At 39.3% G+C, this 14,270-nt stretch overlaps 1 pseudogene; it reads left to right on the plus strand.

Moving 5' to 3' along the window:
• The first annotated feature begins 7,719 nt into the window (after positions 1–7,719).
• On the plus strand, positions 7,720–9,428 carry LOC139476961 (uncharacterized; annotated as a pseudogene).
• The last annotated feature ends 4,842 nt before the right edge of the window (positions 9,429–14,270 follow it).

Consider the following 14,270-nt stretch of genomic DNA (forward strand, 5'->3'; position numbering starts at 1 on the left):
GGTTTGAAATTGTAGCGAGCAACTGCCCAGACATAAGGAGGAACAAGATGACATAGATACTTACCCATTTGTAAACTGTACAGCCTGAAGTATGTTTGTTGCCACATATCAATAAAATAGTTCCATATTGGCTGATTTATTTGTTGTAATGTAAGGGCAGAAATAGCATCAGTTATTACTGACAAATATCCCTTGTAAAACCTTTCAACATGTTCAAATGACACATCGAGGGCCATTGTGAAAAATTGTAATCTGACAGCACTGACTGACTGATATAGAAGATTTAACGTGCGCTTTCCGACTACAGCGTATTTCGCACACGGGCCTGGCTGGACCATTTAGTGGTGAGAGAAGGGTGAAAGTGGTGTGTGCAACCCAAGAGGGGGCTTTTAGGGGTTGCTTATATTGATTTTTTGAAATTTTGAAATTTGGAATAAATGCCGAGGTGGGTGGAGGAGGGAACTAAGGGAGCCGGGTGAGGTGGGTGTTTGTATGTTTATTGGATTCTGGATTGGTAGATTAATTAATTTTTAGATGCGCTTAATTAGGTCTGTTTTGATTAGGAATACGCCTAGGGCCTTGAAGTTTTCTAGTTTATTTTGAGGGTTTAGTATTTCATCTAGAGTAGTAACCTTATTTAGATTGAGGGTGGTTTGTAGTGTGGTTCTGTGTGTTTGATAGTGGGAGCAGTGAATGAGTGCGTGTTCTGTGGTTTCGGGTTGTTTGCAGTGGGGGCAGTTGCCTGTGGTGTGTCTTTTAAGTTGTTTTAGGTGGTTATTTAGGTTAGTGTGTCCTGTTTGGAGTTTTGTAATTAATCTGTCAATTTTTTTTGAGGGGTGTAGGATTTTAGGTTTGGCTAGTGGTTTTCTGAGCATTTTTTTGATTTGGCTATTTGAGTTTTGATATTGATTATGCCATTTTTTGGTTATTTTTTGTTTGTTTACACTTTTAATTTCTGATTTTGAGATGGGTAGGTTTAGGCTTATTTCTGGTATTTTGAGAGATAATTTAGCTGCTTTATCGGCGCTTTCGTTGCCGTAAATTCCTACGTGGGCGGGGATCCACAAGAAGGTTATTTGTTTGCCTGCTTTTGTTAGGTCGTTGGAGCTTTTAAGTATTTGGTTTATTAATTTAGGTCGTTTTTTGGTATTTTTGTTTTGGAGGGCTTGTAGTCCACTAAGGGAGTCAGTGAGAATTAGGATTTTTTTGTTGTTTTTAGATTGTTGGTTATGCAGGGCTGAGGCCATGCCCATAAGTTCGGCCGTGAATATAGATTGGTTGTTAGGGAGTCGGTAAGATTGTGTGGATATAACTGGTTGTGTGGTATGGACTCCGAAGCCTGTGTGGTTGGAGATCGGGTCTGAAGATCCGTCAGTGTATATGTGACACCAATTTGGCCAATTTTCGTGTATGTATGCAAGTGTGGTGGTTTTAGCTATGTTTGGGTCGGTTTGTTTATTTATTTGGTTAGCTAGCGTTGTGTCTATTTGGGGTATTTTGAGTTTAGGGGTGAAGATATTTGATTTTTTGCAGTTTTGTTTAAGATTTTGAGTATGGTGTTCATTGAGGTAGTTAGTTATTCTTTGGGATATTGGGGTGAGTAAGGGGTGTTTGCGAGCTAGAGCTTGGTTTCTTGGGCTAAGGTTTTGGTTAATTAGGTTTTGGATGAGAGGGTTTGTTTGGGACGCGGCCCAGAAATTAAGGCTTAGATGTTCCCTGCGTAGATTTAGTGGCATTTCTCCTGTAAGGGCCTGAAGTGAGGTGTAGGAGGTGCCATGTTGGGTGCGTGTAATTAGTTTGAGAGCCTGATATTGTATTGAGTCAAGTTTTTTAGAAAGAGAGTTGTTTAGGGTATTGTATATGGCACAGCCGTAGTCTAGTTTTGATCTAATTAGTGTTGTATATAGTGAGAGGAGGGTATCTTTGGAGGCTCCCCAGTTAGAGCCGGTGAGACATCTTAATGTGTTAAGGTCTTTGCTGCATCTAGTTTTTAGGTTTTGGACGTGAGCCTCCCAGGTGAGGTGTTGATCGAAAATAAGTCCTAAGAATTTTGTTTGTTTTTGGAATTTGATTGTTTGGTTGTTTAGCTGGAGGATTGGGTAGACAGGTTTCATGTTTTTATGTTTGAATACTACTCCTGTTGTTTTATCTGAGTTAAGGGAGAAGCCCCATTTGTCTGCCCATTGTTGTATTTTATTTAGAGATTTTTGGATTAAGTTTTCTGCCATTTTAATGCTTTTAGTGCGGATCCATAGGGCTCCGTCATCCGCGAATTTTGAAGTGTTTAGTTTAGGGGATAAGCCCTCGAATAGATCATTTATCATTATATTGAAGAGGGTTGGGCTGAGGATGCTGCCCTGGGGAGTGCCATTTTCTAGGGGACACTGGTCCGATAGTGTATGGTCTATACCCACGGTAATTTTGCGATTGTTTAGGAAATCTTGGATGAAGTTTATTATTTGACCTTTCAGTCCTATTTTTTTTAGTTTTTGTATTAGCCCGTGGTGCCATACCATATCGAAAGCTTTAGAGAAGTCGAGGAATATGCCTATGGTGTATTGCTTGTTTAGCTGTCCTGTTTTTTATCCTGTTCTAGTCGGGCAAGGTTATCGAGAGTTGATCGGCCAGGAGTGAAGCCGCTTTGGTCAGGATTTATGATGTTGTTTTGGTCTAGGTAGTGCTGTAGCCTATTTTTTGTCATAAGTTCCATTATTTTGCAGAGATTTGAGGTTAAGGAGATGGGCCTATAGGAGTTTGCCTGATCTGCTGGTTTATTTGGTTTAGGTATTGGGATTACTAGAGCTTCCTTCCATGAGGATAGGACCTGTCCGTTTAGGTAGACTAGGTTGTATAGTTTAAGTAAAGTTTGGAGTAGTTTGGTAGGTAAGTGTTTGATTATTTGGTAAGAGGTGAGGTCTAGGCCAGGGGCTGTTCCTTTTTTTCTATTGTTTAGTACGTGATTTAGTTCTTCTATGGTGTAAGGTTGATTTATTTCTAGGTTGTCTTGTCTGTTTTCTTTGGAGAATTTGGTTTCTTTATTTAGTTTATCTTGGAATTTCTTACTGAAGTTACTGTTGCTGCTAACTTTAGAGAAGTGTTTGGCTAGGTTGTTGGCCTTTTGGGTGGGGTTAGTTGAGTTGTTTATATTGGGGCTTTTTTTGTGCCGTTTGATGCCTCGGATGGCGTGAATTTTGCGCCACACCTTCCTAGCGTCGGTGTGGTGATTTAGCTCCTCACAGAATTTTTTCCAGTTTTTGGTTTTAGCAGTTTTAACTAGGTTTTGCACTTGGTGGTTAAGTTCATGAGCTGTTTTGAGATGAGAGGGGTCTCGTTTAGCTCTGTTGAAAGCTGATTTGCGTTTTAGTCTAGTTAGCTCTATTTCCTCATTCAGCCAAGGGACAGTGGGTTTTCCTGGGTTGGATGATTTGAAGGGGATTGCGGATTTGGCTGCGTTGATTATGAAGTTAGTTAGGTTTTGACAGAATGTTTCGGGGTCTGTTGTTTCTAAATCGTTTAGATTAGCTTCGTTGCATAATTCTTGGAATTGGTCCCAGTTGGCGTTTTTGTACTGAAATTTAGGTTCCTGTTTAGGGGTTTGATTTGGTATTTTTATATTTCCTAGGGTTATATTTATGGGAAAGTGGTCGCTGCCTAGAGGTACTGGGTGGACGTCCCACATCAGACTTTGTGCTAAGTCTGGCGTACATATTGTTAAGTCGATAGCCGACATGGTGTGGTGGGTTTTGTCGTATCTAGTTGGTTGGTTATTGTTTAATAGTATTAGGTCATTTTTTTCGATCCACTCTGATATTAGTTGTCCATGGTTGTCTAGTTTATCTGCAATGCCCCAGGTAGGATGATGTGCATTGAAGTCTCCTAGGAAGATGGTTGATTTATTTCCTAATTGGTAAAGGACATCCAGGTCTGTATCTTTAATTGGTTTTAGTGTTGATTGATAGATGTTAATGATTTTTATTTTTTGGTTATTGATGGTGACTTGGATTCCATTAGCTTCTAGATTAGGAGTGTTTACTTTAACTTCCTCGTAGTTAATATCCTCTCTAACGTAGATGATTAGACCTCCTCCTGTTCTGCCTGGCATGGTTTTGGACCTGTCGGTTCTCACTGCGTTATAATTTGGTAGGTTGAATTTAGTTTTATGTGAAAATTTGGTTTCTTGAATACAAGCTACATGGGGACCTTTATCTATTTTGAATTTAGCTTTGAGTTCAGAACCATGGCCGGCGAGGCCATTGGCATTCCATTGAAAAATGTTTAGGCCTTCCATTGGGAAACTGGGTGGATTTATGTTTGGTTTAGGCATGGTTTAGGTACTTACTTTAGTGGGTTATTAAGGTTGCTGCTGAAACGGTCGAAAGAGGTGGTGACGAGTTTTAGTTTATGTGCTACACCAAAGAAGGCTTTGGAGCTGGCTTCTGGATTGGACTGCTTTAACACGTAAGCTAGTAGGAGGACTAAGTTGTTTAGATTTTTGCTTGCTACGTTTTGGGTGAGTTTTTTTCTATTGCTTTTGGTTTTTTGGGCTGACAAGGTAAGCTCGTTTATTTCCTCTGAGGATGTGTACTCGTCCTCTTCGGTTAAGTTGTCTTTAGTTTGGTCAATCTGTTCGGTTGTGGGTTGCATGCTGGGTTTGGGTGCGAGAGTCTGAGTGGTTTCTGTAGTTTCCCTGTTGACTGGGTGTTCGGGGGTTGCCTGTAGGTTTGGGAGTGTTGTTGCCCTTGTGGCTGTGATGGCTTGTGTTGGTGCTGGTTGTGTGGTGGTCGTTGTGCGTTGGGTTTTGCTTGCGGGTGTAGATGTGGTAATTGTAGGGTGAGAGGCGGGGAGGGTGAGAGTGTGAGTTTGTGGGATGTGTGGGGTGTTTGTTTCATTTGCGATGTATGCGTCTCGCTGATTTTGGTCCCATACGGAGACTGGGTATACTGTTTTGCGTGCGTGAGTGTTGTTGTTTGAGGGTGGTGTTGGTAGTAGTGGTTTGTATGCTTGCGGTGTGGGTTTTTTGGTTTGGATTTTGGCCGTGTTTATGTCTATATGTCTGTTGGCCTGTTGGGTGAGTGATAGTCTGTGGGGGCATTGGTTCGAGAGTGATGAGTGTTTTATGGATTTGCAGTGGATGCACCAGGGTGTGCATATGCCTGGGCAGTCCGTTTGAGCACAGCTTTTGCATTTAGTTTTTTTGAAAGTACATTGGTTAGCGGTGTGATTATATTGTAGGCAATTAGAACATTGCTTTACTTGCTTGATGTATGGTTTGACCTCTAAGTTATGGTTAGCGCCGAAAGTGATATGTTTGGGGGCTTCAGGGTGTTTAGCTGTTTTTTTTAAGTTTATTATTACAATAGGTGTGGGGGTGGTTTTCCCGTTTCTGTTTGATTTAATCCTGCGGAGGCTAGTTATTTGTGGTTGGGTTTGGATAGTGTTAGCTTCTTTGGCGTATATGTCGAGGTCCTCGTCGGTTTCCCTTGGGTGCACTCGAATAACTCCCCTAGTGTATATTTGCCAGTTAGGTTTAGAGCTATTTACGGTGAATTGGAATATTTGTTTAATTTTAGTTGCTGCTATGTAGGATTCTTGATTTGGGAAGATTATCTGATATCCTTTGAAACTACGTTTGATGTTTAGGTAATTGATTTTTTGTTGCCTTAGCCACATGCCTATTTTATTTTATTTCTGACAGCACCATGTTAGGATTCTTAAATACAGTTTCAGCTTGACATTGAGTACATTCACAACAAGTGAGCCGTGTCTGCCAATCAGAGTCGGTGAGTAAATTGGAGTAGGGGACTAATTTCGAAGGTAAACTTGTTTCAACGTTTAACAACTACATGTATTTGTGTTTGTATGAGACGATGTGTGTTTAATTCCATATATTTTACTTCAAAGCATGTTATCACAATAAATTGAGTAGAGGGTAATTTATAATGTAAACTTGTTTTAACATTTCACAATTATTGGTCTTTGCAAGTTATCAATCAAAGTTTAATTTCATTTATTTTACCAAGGTAAAAAAAAAAATAAGGTATCATTTTCGTCAAGTAATAATCGCCGTTTTCGCTTTCGGCGAGTATTTCGCCAGTCAGTGCCGTTTTCCTATGGTGTCGTTTCAGCTATAACCCGCTTATTGCACATTATTAGTTTCAATTTATATTTATAATCACTTTAACCACTGTAATAAGTAAAAAATGAGATAAAAGCATATAGAAAATAAACAAGCACTTGTTATAAAATGTGCATCCGCAGGCAATATTTATAAGATAATCCTGCATGTAGCTGTGGCCATCACACTGAAGATGCACTTCACTTCTTTCTCATATGCCCAAAAAACAATGATTTAAGACAGAATATGTACTATTATGTTAAGGGATATGATCTAAATTCAATTCTATTAGGTAATCCTGAAAGGACGTCAAAAATAAACTTAGAAATTCTTAAATCAGTACAAGACTACATTCAGCTATCCAATAAGTTTTGTGATTTTACATAGCATCTTAAATTTATAATACTATTCCTTGCCGTATATTGCAGTACACTATTACTACTAAAAATGCGACCTGACAGCGCCGACAACGTAGTTTCTATAATAAGAACATGTATATAACTGTATTCCTTGACTGTACTTTTGTCATATCATATTGTATTTTAATTCTGGAGCGGTATTCAAATAAGTTTTTGCTTGTTTACCCATCCAGTTCACAAGTTGTGAAATAAATAAGTTTAAAACAATATTTAGTTTAGTTGCATCTCCAAATCAGAGTCGGCGAGTAGATGCTAGTTTTTAATGTAGTTATTTGTGTTTACAAGTGACCATGAGGCGGTATGGTTTTACGCTGTTTTTAGCAATACCACAGCAAGGGACACCTGACATAGACTTCACACATCGTACCCATGACAAGAATCGAACCTTGGTCTTCAGCACTTCAACCACTAGGCTACCCCACCGCCAAAATTCCCAACATGATAAAGTTGTCATCACGGTATTCTTCAACAAGTTCAAGTGAAAATATCCATACCTTTCAAATGTCTTATCTTCCACTTCACAATGTTCACTGTTGCAAAACTCCTGATATTTAATTTTTTCTTGATTCTTCACACCTGCAAAAGTAAGTTTAGTCGGTACGGTATGGACTAAAAAAATGAGTCACTTTAGAGTTTAGAGTATCTAGATAAAGGAATATAAGTAAGCAAACATATTTCTACATCATATACATTAGCAAGGATTAACATAAGTTAGGTAGATTGCTTATACTACAAAAATTAAATCACACATTTACTAACATATATAAAACAGAATAAGTGGCTTACAGAAGATAAATAACTTTAATACGTGATCAATATTATTAACATATTCCTTACCTGAATCAGAGACCATATAACAGTCTATGTATTATGGTCTCTGTCTGAATATGTCACGTCTTCAGCTCCCTGCAATCGAGGTTGTGAAACATTTCTGCTGTAGGAATATTAAATCCGCTGGGATATCCCTTGTCACACTGCCTGGCATGGTAGGCAAACGCATATTCCATACACCACATAGATATACTTCCTAATACACACTGTCGAAATCCCCGCAGCTCCCAATAGAGGGCTCCGAGCTTTTTCCGATTACCCACAATGCATCGCCGGCGGCCATTACGGTAGGCTATTTTTGTAAACACGCTCGGGTTGTCCTATTGTTAATGCTCAGTCATCCAACACGTGAAAATGCCGACTACTTGCGCTATTGTCAATTGTCATAACCGATCTGGTAGAGACCAAAAGAACTTTTTTTCGGATCCCAAAGGTAGTTTGTCATCAAGGCGAGGACACACAGAGGAAAAGCGAGCGGCGGAGACGCCTTTGGTTGGCGGCTATCAACAGGTCCGATATGAAAACGTGTGATCAACTCCGTGTTTGTTCCGACCACTTCCTTTCGGGTATGATTTTTTTATTTCACAGTTTAGTTTAAAATGGTGTAAGATTTTGTCAGAGAGAAATAAACACCTCACGTGTGTATTACTGTTATCGTAGTCGTGGTAATCACTGGCCGAAGTAAATAATGGCTTTAGTTGACCAGTGATACATCTAAGCAGGAGGGGTGTATATCTATACATATACAGTCCATGCACATGCATTTCTCACTCATGCAGATGATAGGTTGGTAGATGGCATGTATCATATTGCAATGACCTGATGACACTCCTCCAGTCATTCCACTAATTTATACATATTTCTGGAGAGTTGAATTTTTAACTTTTGATTTATTAACTTTTGCATATATATATTATATATGTTTATGTTATATATATATATATATATATATATATATATATATATATATATATATATATATATATATATATATATCCATCCTGCTTTATCCAAATTTATACATATTTCCGGAGAGTTGAATTTTTAACTTTTGATTTTTTTAACTTTTGCATATATATATATATATATATATATATATATATATATATATATATATATATATATCCATCCTGCTTTATCCTAATTTATATACATATTTCAGGAGAGTTGAATTTTTAACTTTTGAGTATTTAACTTTTGCATATATATATTCATCCTGCTTTTTTATTTCGGGTAAACCACATTTGTATGATGAAACAAATCCAGACTATGTACCGAGCATCAACCTGGGCTACGATTCTGTGAAATTACCAGTGGTATCAGCTGTCAGGCATGAACGATTGCAGAAGAGGAAAGAATCAATAAAAGCAACTGACGCTGCAATGAGCCTTTTGAAATTAAATGCATCATTTGCTATCGATACAGGCGCAGATGTGTGTGGACCTCTGCCGGAGACTGACTGTGTCGATACAAATACAGAAATATCTGACACAGAGAAGTTGAAATTTGCAAATATAGAAATTTTGGAATTGAAGGATGAAAATGGGAAACTTCGGGAGCAAAATGAGTGTTTGAAAAACATTGTGCATAAAATGAAGGCTAACATGCCTGAAGATTTTGAAAATGACAATGACAAAGTGAAGTATTACACCGGTTTGCCTAGCTTTCTTACCCTCATGTCACTGTTTAACCACATTTCCCCTGAAATGAGTGAAAACAAGAATTCATCACTGAACAATTTTCAGAAACTGATTATTACACTTTTGCGGCTTCGACTTAACCTACCGATTACAGATCTCAGTTACAGATTTGGTGTGTCAAGGGCAACAGTGTCAAAGACATTTTTGGAAACTTTGAATATGATGTACCGGTCACTCCAGTTTTTAGTGAGATGGCCAGATAGAGATGAACTGCATGAAACAATGCCAATGGTTTTCAGAAAGTATTTTGGTCGAGGTTATAACATGCATTATTGACTGTTTTGAAATTTTCATTGACAGGCCTCCTATGATGACGGCAAGAGCTCAGACATGGTCAAACTACAAGCACCACAATACAGCTAAATACTTGATAGGGATCACACCTCAGGGGACAGTTAGCTTCATATCTGCAGGGCTGGGGCGGAAGAGTGAGTGATAAACACTTAACAGCTAACTCTAAATTCCTTGATAACCTAATTAATGGTGATGAGATACTGGCTGACAGAGGATTTGAAATTCAGGATTTAGTGGCTCTTGTTGGAGCAGAAGTCAAATATCCTGCATTCATGAGAGGAAAGCAACAGCTTAGTGCGACTGAAGTGGAGTCCACGAGAAAAATAGCTAATGTTCGCATTCATGTGGAACGTATTATAGGAACTGTTAGACAGAAATTTATGATTCTTGGTGCAACATGTCCAATCGACTATCTTATAACAAAATCTACTGATGATTGTCCAATCTTAGACAAAATTGTGTTTGTGTGTTGTGCTCTCACAAATTTATGCCCCTCGGTTGTACCATTTTACTAAGGATTGTCAATGTAAACAGATTTTACAGAGGAATTAAATGGTTTGATGATATTTCTAGATTGTTTTATTTAGTGCATGGTATGTACTTATAAAAAAAACATGTCTGCAGTTTATCGTCATAGCAACTGATTTACTGCACCCATTGTCTGAAGAACATTTAATTGCAAAAGGCTCGTTACCCTGCAGCCATGACATCTGTATGCCTTGAAACACTTAATTGCTGTTATTTATAAGATGCGAATCCTATTTGTTAATCCCCATTTTCGTGTACATCGACATCTGCCATCCTGAACGAGATCTGCAAGTATGTCAATGATGAATTACTGTTTACATTTATATTTATTACTTACAAAATGTCAGATGACCTTGGCTATATAAGCCTTGGTCCAGAGAGATTGAGGAGTAGAAAGAAAGGTCTTACCCTTAGCCTAGATAGGGTTAGGCTGGGTGCTCCAGGGCACCTAGACCACTACCTCTATGTGCTGACCTAGCACATAGTGTCTTTGGTATGCGTATCGTCTCCAAGTTGTCACTTCCTACAGGAACCATACGGCGGCCCCTTGCATATACGAGTATGCAACATAAACTACAATGAATTTTGTTATGAAGTATTTGTGTTACTCTGCACATTCAATAAAAATGGTCAAGAATGTGATTCTATCTTATGAACACGTTTCACCTTCCCAAGGCTCATCAGTGCAGCTTGGGTTTCCCATCAAATAACTTTGCTGAGAAAACTGCAGACGTGTTTGGGGGTTGTTTGTTTACAAATCTAGAGGAATTTTTTATATAAAAAATAAATTCCCCGAGTTCTTTTTCACACAAATTTACAAATGTTCGAACACCAAGGATGAGGGAAGCAAATGTCTCGATGATTTTATTTCTTCAAAGTTTTCAGAAAATTTAGCTCCTGGCAGTCAGGACAAAACCACTCAGCCACTGGTGTCTTCTTCAGCTTCATACAAGTCAAATGGAACCACTTGAATGGTTGGTTGGGGCAGTCAGTAGAATCACAGGCTATCATCCGCCCATGTTTTGCTCCACCACATATACAATACAGGTTTTCGTCAGTAGTGTCCAGATTTTCAACAGGGCCATGGTGACTTGAGGATCTAACAGTATCTGTATTTACTGATGCAGTAGAGCTGGATGCTTGGAGAACCTTTTCACCTTTTTTCAGGGTTTTATCTTGTTTCCTTGATTTCCTAGTAGATTTCACCTCCTTCATAGTATTGGGTCTGTCAGTCTTTGAAGTGCTGGCTGTCAATTCCTTCATTACTGTCCTTGAACTGTAGTGTTTAGAAACAAGTTCTGGCATGACCACAGTGGCAAAGAATCTAGCCGACTTGTCAACAATGTCACTCCAAGTGTCAGGACATGGTTCAATCCTTTCCACGAACATATCTTCACGGGTCCACATAATAAAGTCACAATAGTCAGCATCTGAAAGATATAGCTGTGTTTGAATTTGGTAAAATAATCATGTTTTCTTCTCAGCTGAAAACCACTGGCAGTGTTTTCCAAACAGGATCCTTTCCCAGCTCAAACATTCTCATCCCGCATGCAAAAGGAACACTTTATCTCCAGACATCCTCTCCCACAGCAATCACATTCAACCAAACCATCAGGTGAAGCTCCCATATGCGGATACGCTGACTTGAGGAAAAGACCACAGGTTTCAGACTTCCAGTTTGTATGGTTTGGAGCAGTCTCTCGCTGATACTTGTTCCATGCTGTTTCCTCATGTTTGCAACCCCATTTAGTTGCTGCACTGGAGAACTTGCATTCCGTCGGATAGCAAATCGATTTCAGTAAACTCATTGATGGATTCTCACATGATGTTGAACAGACCGCTTTAACTCTTGATGCTGTTATTCTACCAGTTCTCATTCGATGCCAAAGCTTAGAATCTGCTTGATCTCTAGTTATAAGCTTCATCTTCTGTTACTGCAAGTTTTGGTAACAAGGACTGACAGTGCTCGAGAATATGTTCACAGTCCATAACCACACACTTGTCATCAAACAGTTCAGTCAATACCAATGGATATTTGGCTTGAAGGCTTTTTGGGATGTAAGCTGTGTTATATTCTCTGTTCACAGACAAACAGGAAGGCATGTCAGGTTTGATGGCGTTGAAGAAAAGGTCTATTCTTGATTTATTTATTTCAGTTGGTTTCTTTACAGATGTCCTTTCATGGCTGGCAATTTTCAGATCTAAGTTTTCCAGGGTTTGAACTTGGCTAATTGTCTTATCAAGTTGTTTTTTCAGAGTTTTAGATGATGTAAAGTCAAGTCCAAAAAGAGGGGAATAGTTGACTGAAGTGCGTGACGTCGGCAACATCCAGTATGCAGGGGCTTGTGTCACTGTACTGGCTTCTCTTAGTCTAACTGTGGCTTCAATGTAGAATAGCACAGAAGCAACATGAGAACAACTTTCTCCAAGTCCAGCTTTGCAATCACAATGTGCAGAAGTTATTTTAGACTGGTCATCAATAATTATCCATGGATGGAGACTGGGATCTGATAACTTTGGCGTATGCATCACTCTTGCTTTTATCACCTTCCTCGGATTTTCACTTGCACTGTAGATGTAAACACCAACATCCCTCACCCACCCACAGATAAAACGATCGTAAGCATCTAAACTCTTGTAATTTTGAAAGTCTTTCAGCGTGTAGAAGGGTCAGGGATGGAAAATCAGATAATTTACCAGGTCCGGGTAAGTCAGTTTGGGAAACAAGCTGTGATCTCTATTCCATTCTTTTTCATCAATCTGGTAAGGGTCCTGTTTACCGATAAATGCAATCTTTTCCAAATACCTCGCATGTGCTTGTTTGTTTAAGGAACCCACATACTTCTCCATGACGTACGATATCTTGATAGTCACCCAAAACAGATGCTCAAAGCATTCACAGTGCGCTTTCTACAATATTTGCTTGGATTAGATAATAGCCGCCGATAGCAGAGAGTCATGCGAGCCTACCAACATGTCGCGCCGCACGGGCTTGTGGGTAATGTTACTATATTTAGCACAAAGGACGGAGCCCTCTGAATCGGCCAACCTCGTTTCTTTCCGTAACTGCTGCAGAAATGACCGCACGTCATTCGTGACCATCTCGTGTTATTCCGGGACAAGCAAGTCTACCCATAACTCCCTGTATGACAGAGGGCGCCATTTTGGAACACAAATGTAAACAAACACTTAAACCTCGTGTAATCGATGTACACCGTGATGCTTGATTGCGATATGCTTACCTCATGTATCGATACATTGTTCTCAATCACCTCTAACACGGAAATCCCGGTCGAAATCCACCTGAGCCATCCACAACGAGGACGTCAAGTATTTCGAAAACTCGATTGGCAGACGAAGGAAGGAAGAGCAGCTTGCAGATGCTAGGTACATAGCAGGGCTTCGAGACATAATGTTCCATGATTTCTATACAGAGATCTTAAAATTGATTTAGATATTTCCCCGATCTCCATGTTACTACTGTAAACGTCAAGGGCCTTTCAGTTTTGTTGTTTTCGGAAACCCTTTGTTATTATTATGCTCAAGTGTTTGTTGTGACATGGTATTTCTTTTTGGACTTGCATAAGAGTAGGGATCCTAAACGATTGTGTAATGTTGCCTTCTGATCAATAAAAAGAAGACCACTATTAGATCTACCATTGAAAAAAGGTTCCATCCCCCCCAAAAGATTTAAATATACACTCATTGCGGGATAAATGACTTTGATAGGTGTTGAGAATTAAAGGGGCACTGATCTAACGCCATTCCCCGGACTGGTTGTTGCCTTTGTTATTGTTTTTTCCCCCGTGAGTACCCGGATGATACGCAACGCAACTGAGCGTGACCAGAGACTGGGCTACCGTCTGAAAGGACAGCTAAATAAACTTGGAGGCTGGAGGCAATATTTGTTTTACGCATTTTTGCATAAACACTGATTGGTTAACTGTGATCTATAAAGATTCGACAAAGGGTGCATGTTAAATAATTTCTTCAGCCTAAACAAACAGACAAAAAGAACGACGGAGCTCATCGGAAGTCGTCATTTGGAAATACCCCAGATGGTTATAGTTTAATACTAAAAAAAGTATCCATGCAGTGAAAGCATTTTCGGATTTCGGATTGTGTAATACGATTACTACTCCCTTGTTGTCATACACGTTTTCTCGTATAACTTACTTATATTGGAGATTTAACGTGCGCTTTCCGACTGCAAGCGTATGTCGCACACGGGCCCGGCCAGGCCATTTAATGTGTTTCCAAAAAGGGGAAAAGTGAGTTTGTGCAACCCAGGAGGGGGCTTTAGGGGTTACTTATATAGTAATTTTGAAATTTTGAGATTTGGAAAGAATGCCAAGAGTGGGTGGGGGACGAACTAAGGGAGCT

This window comes from Haliotis cracherodii, unplaced genomic scaffold (genome assembly GCF_022045235.1).
Source record: "Haliotis cracherodii isolate W230 unplaced genomic scaffold, xgHalCrac1.p SCAF_30, whole genome shotgun sequence".
NCBI classification, from domain to species: domain Eukaryota; kingdom Metazoa; phylum Mollusca; class Gastropoda; order Lepetellida; family Haliotidae; genus Haliotis; species Haliotis cracherodii.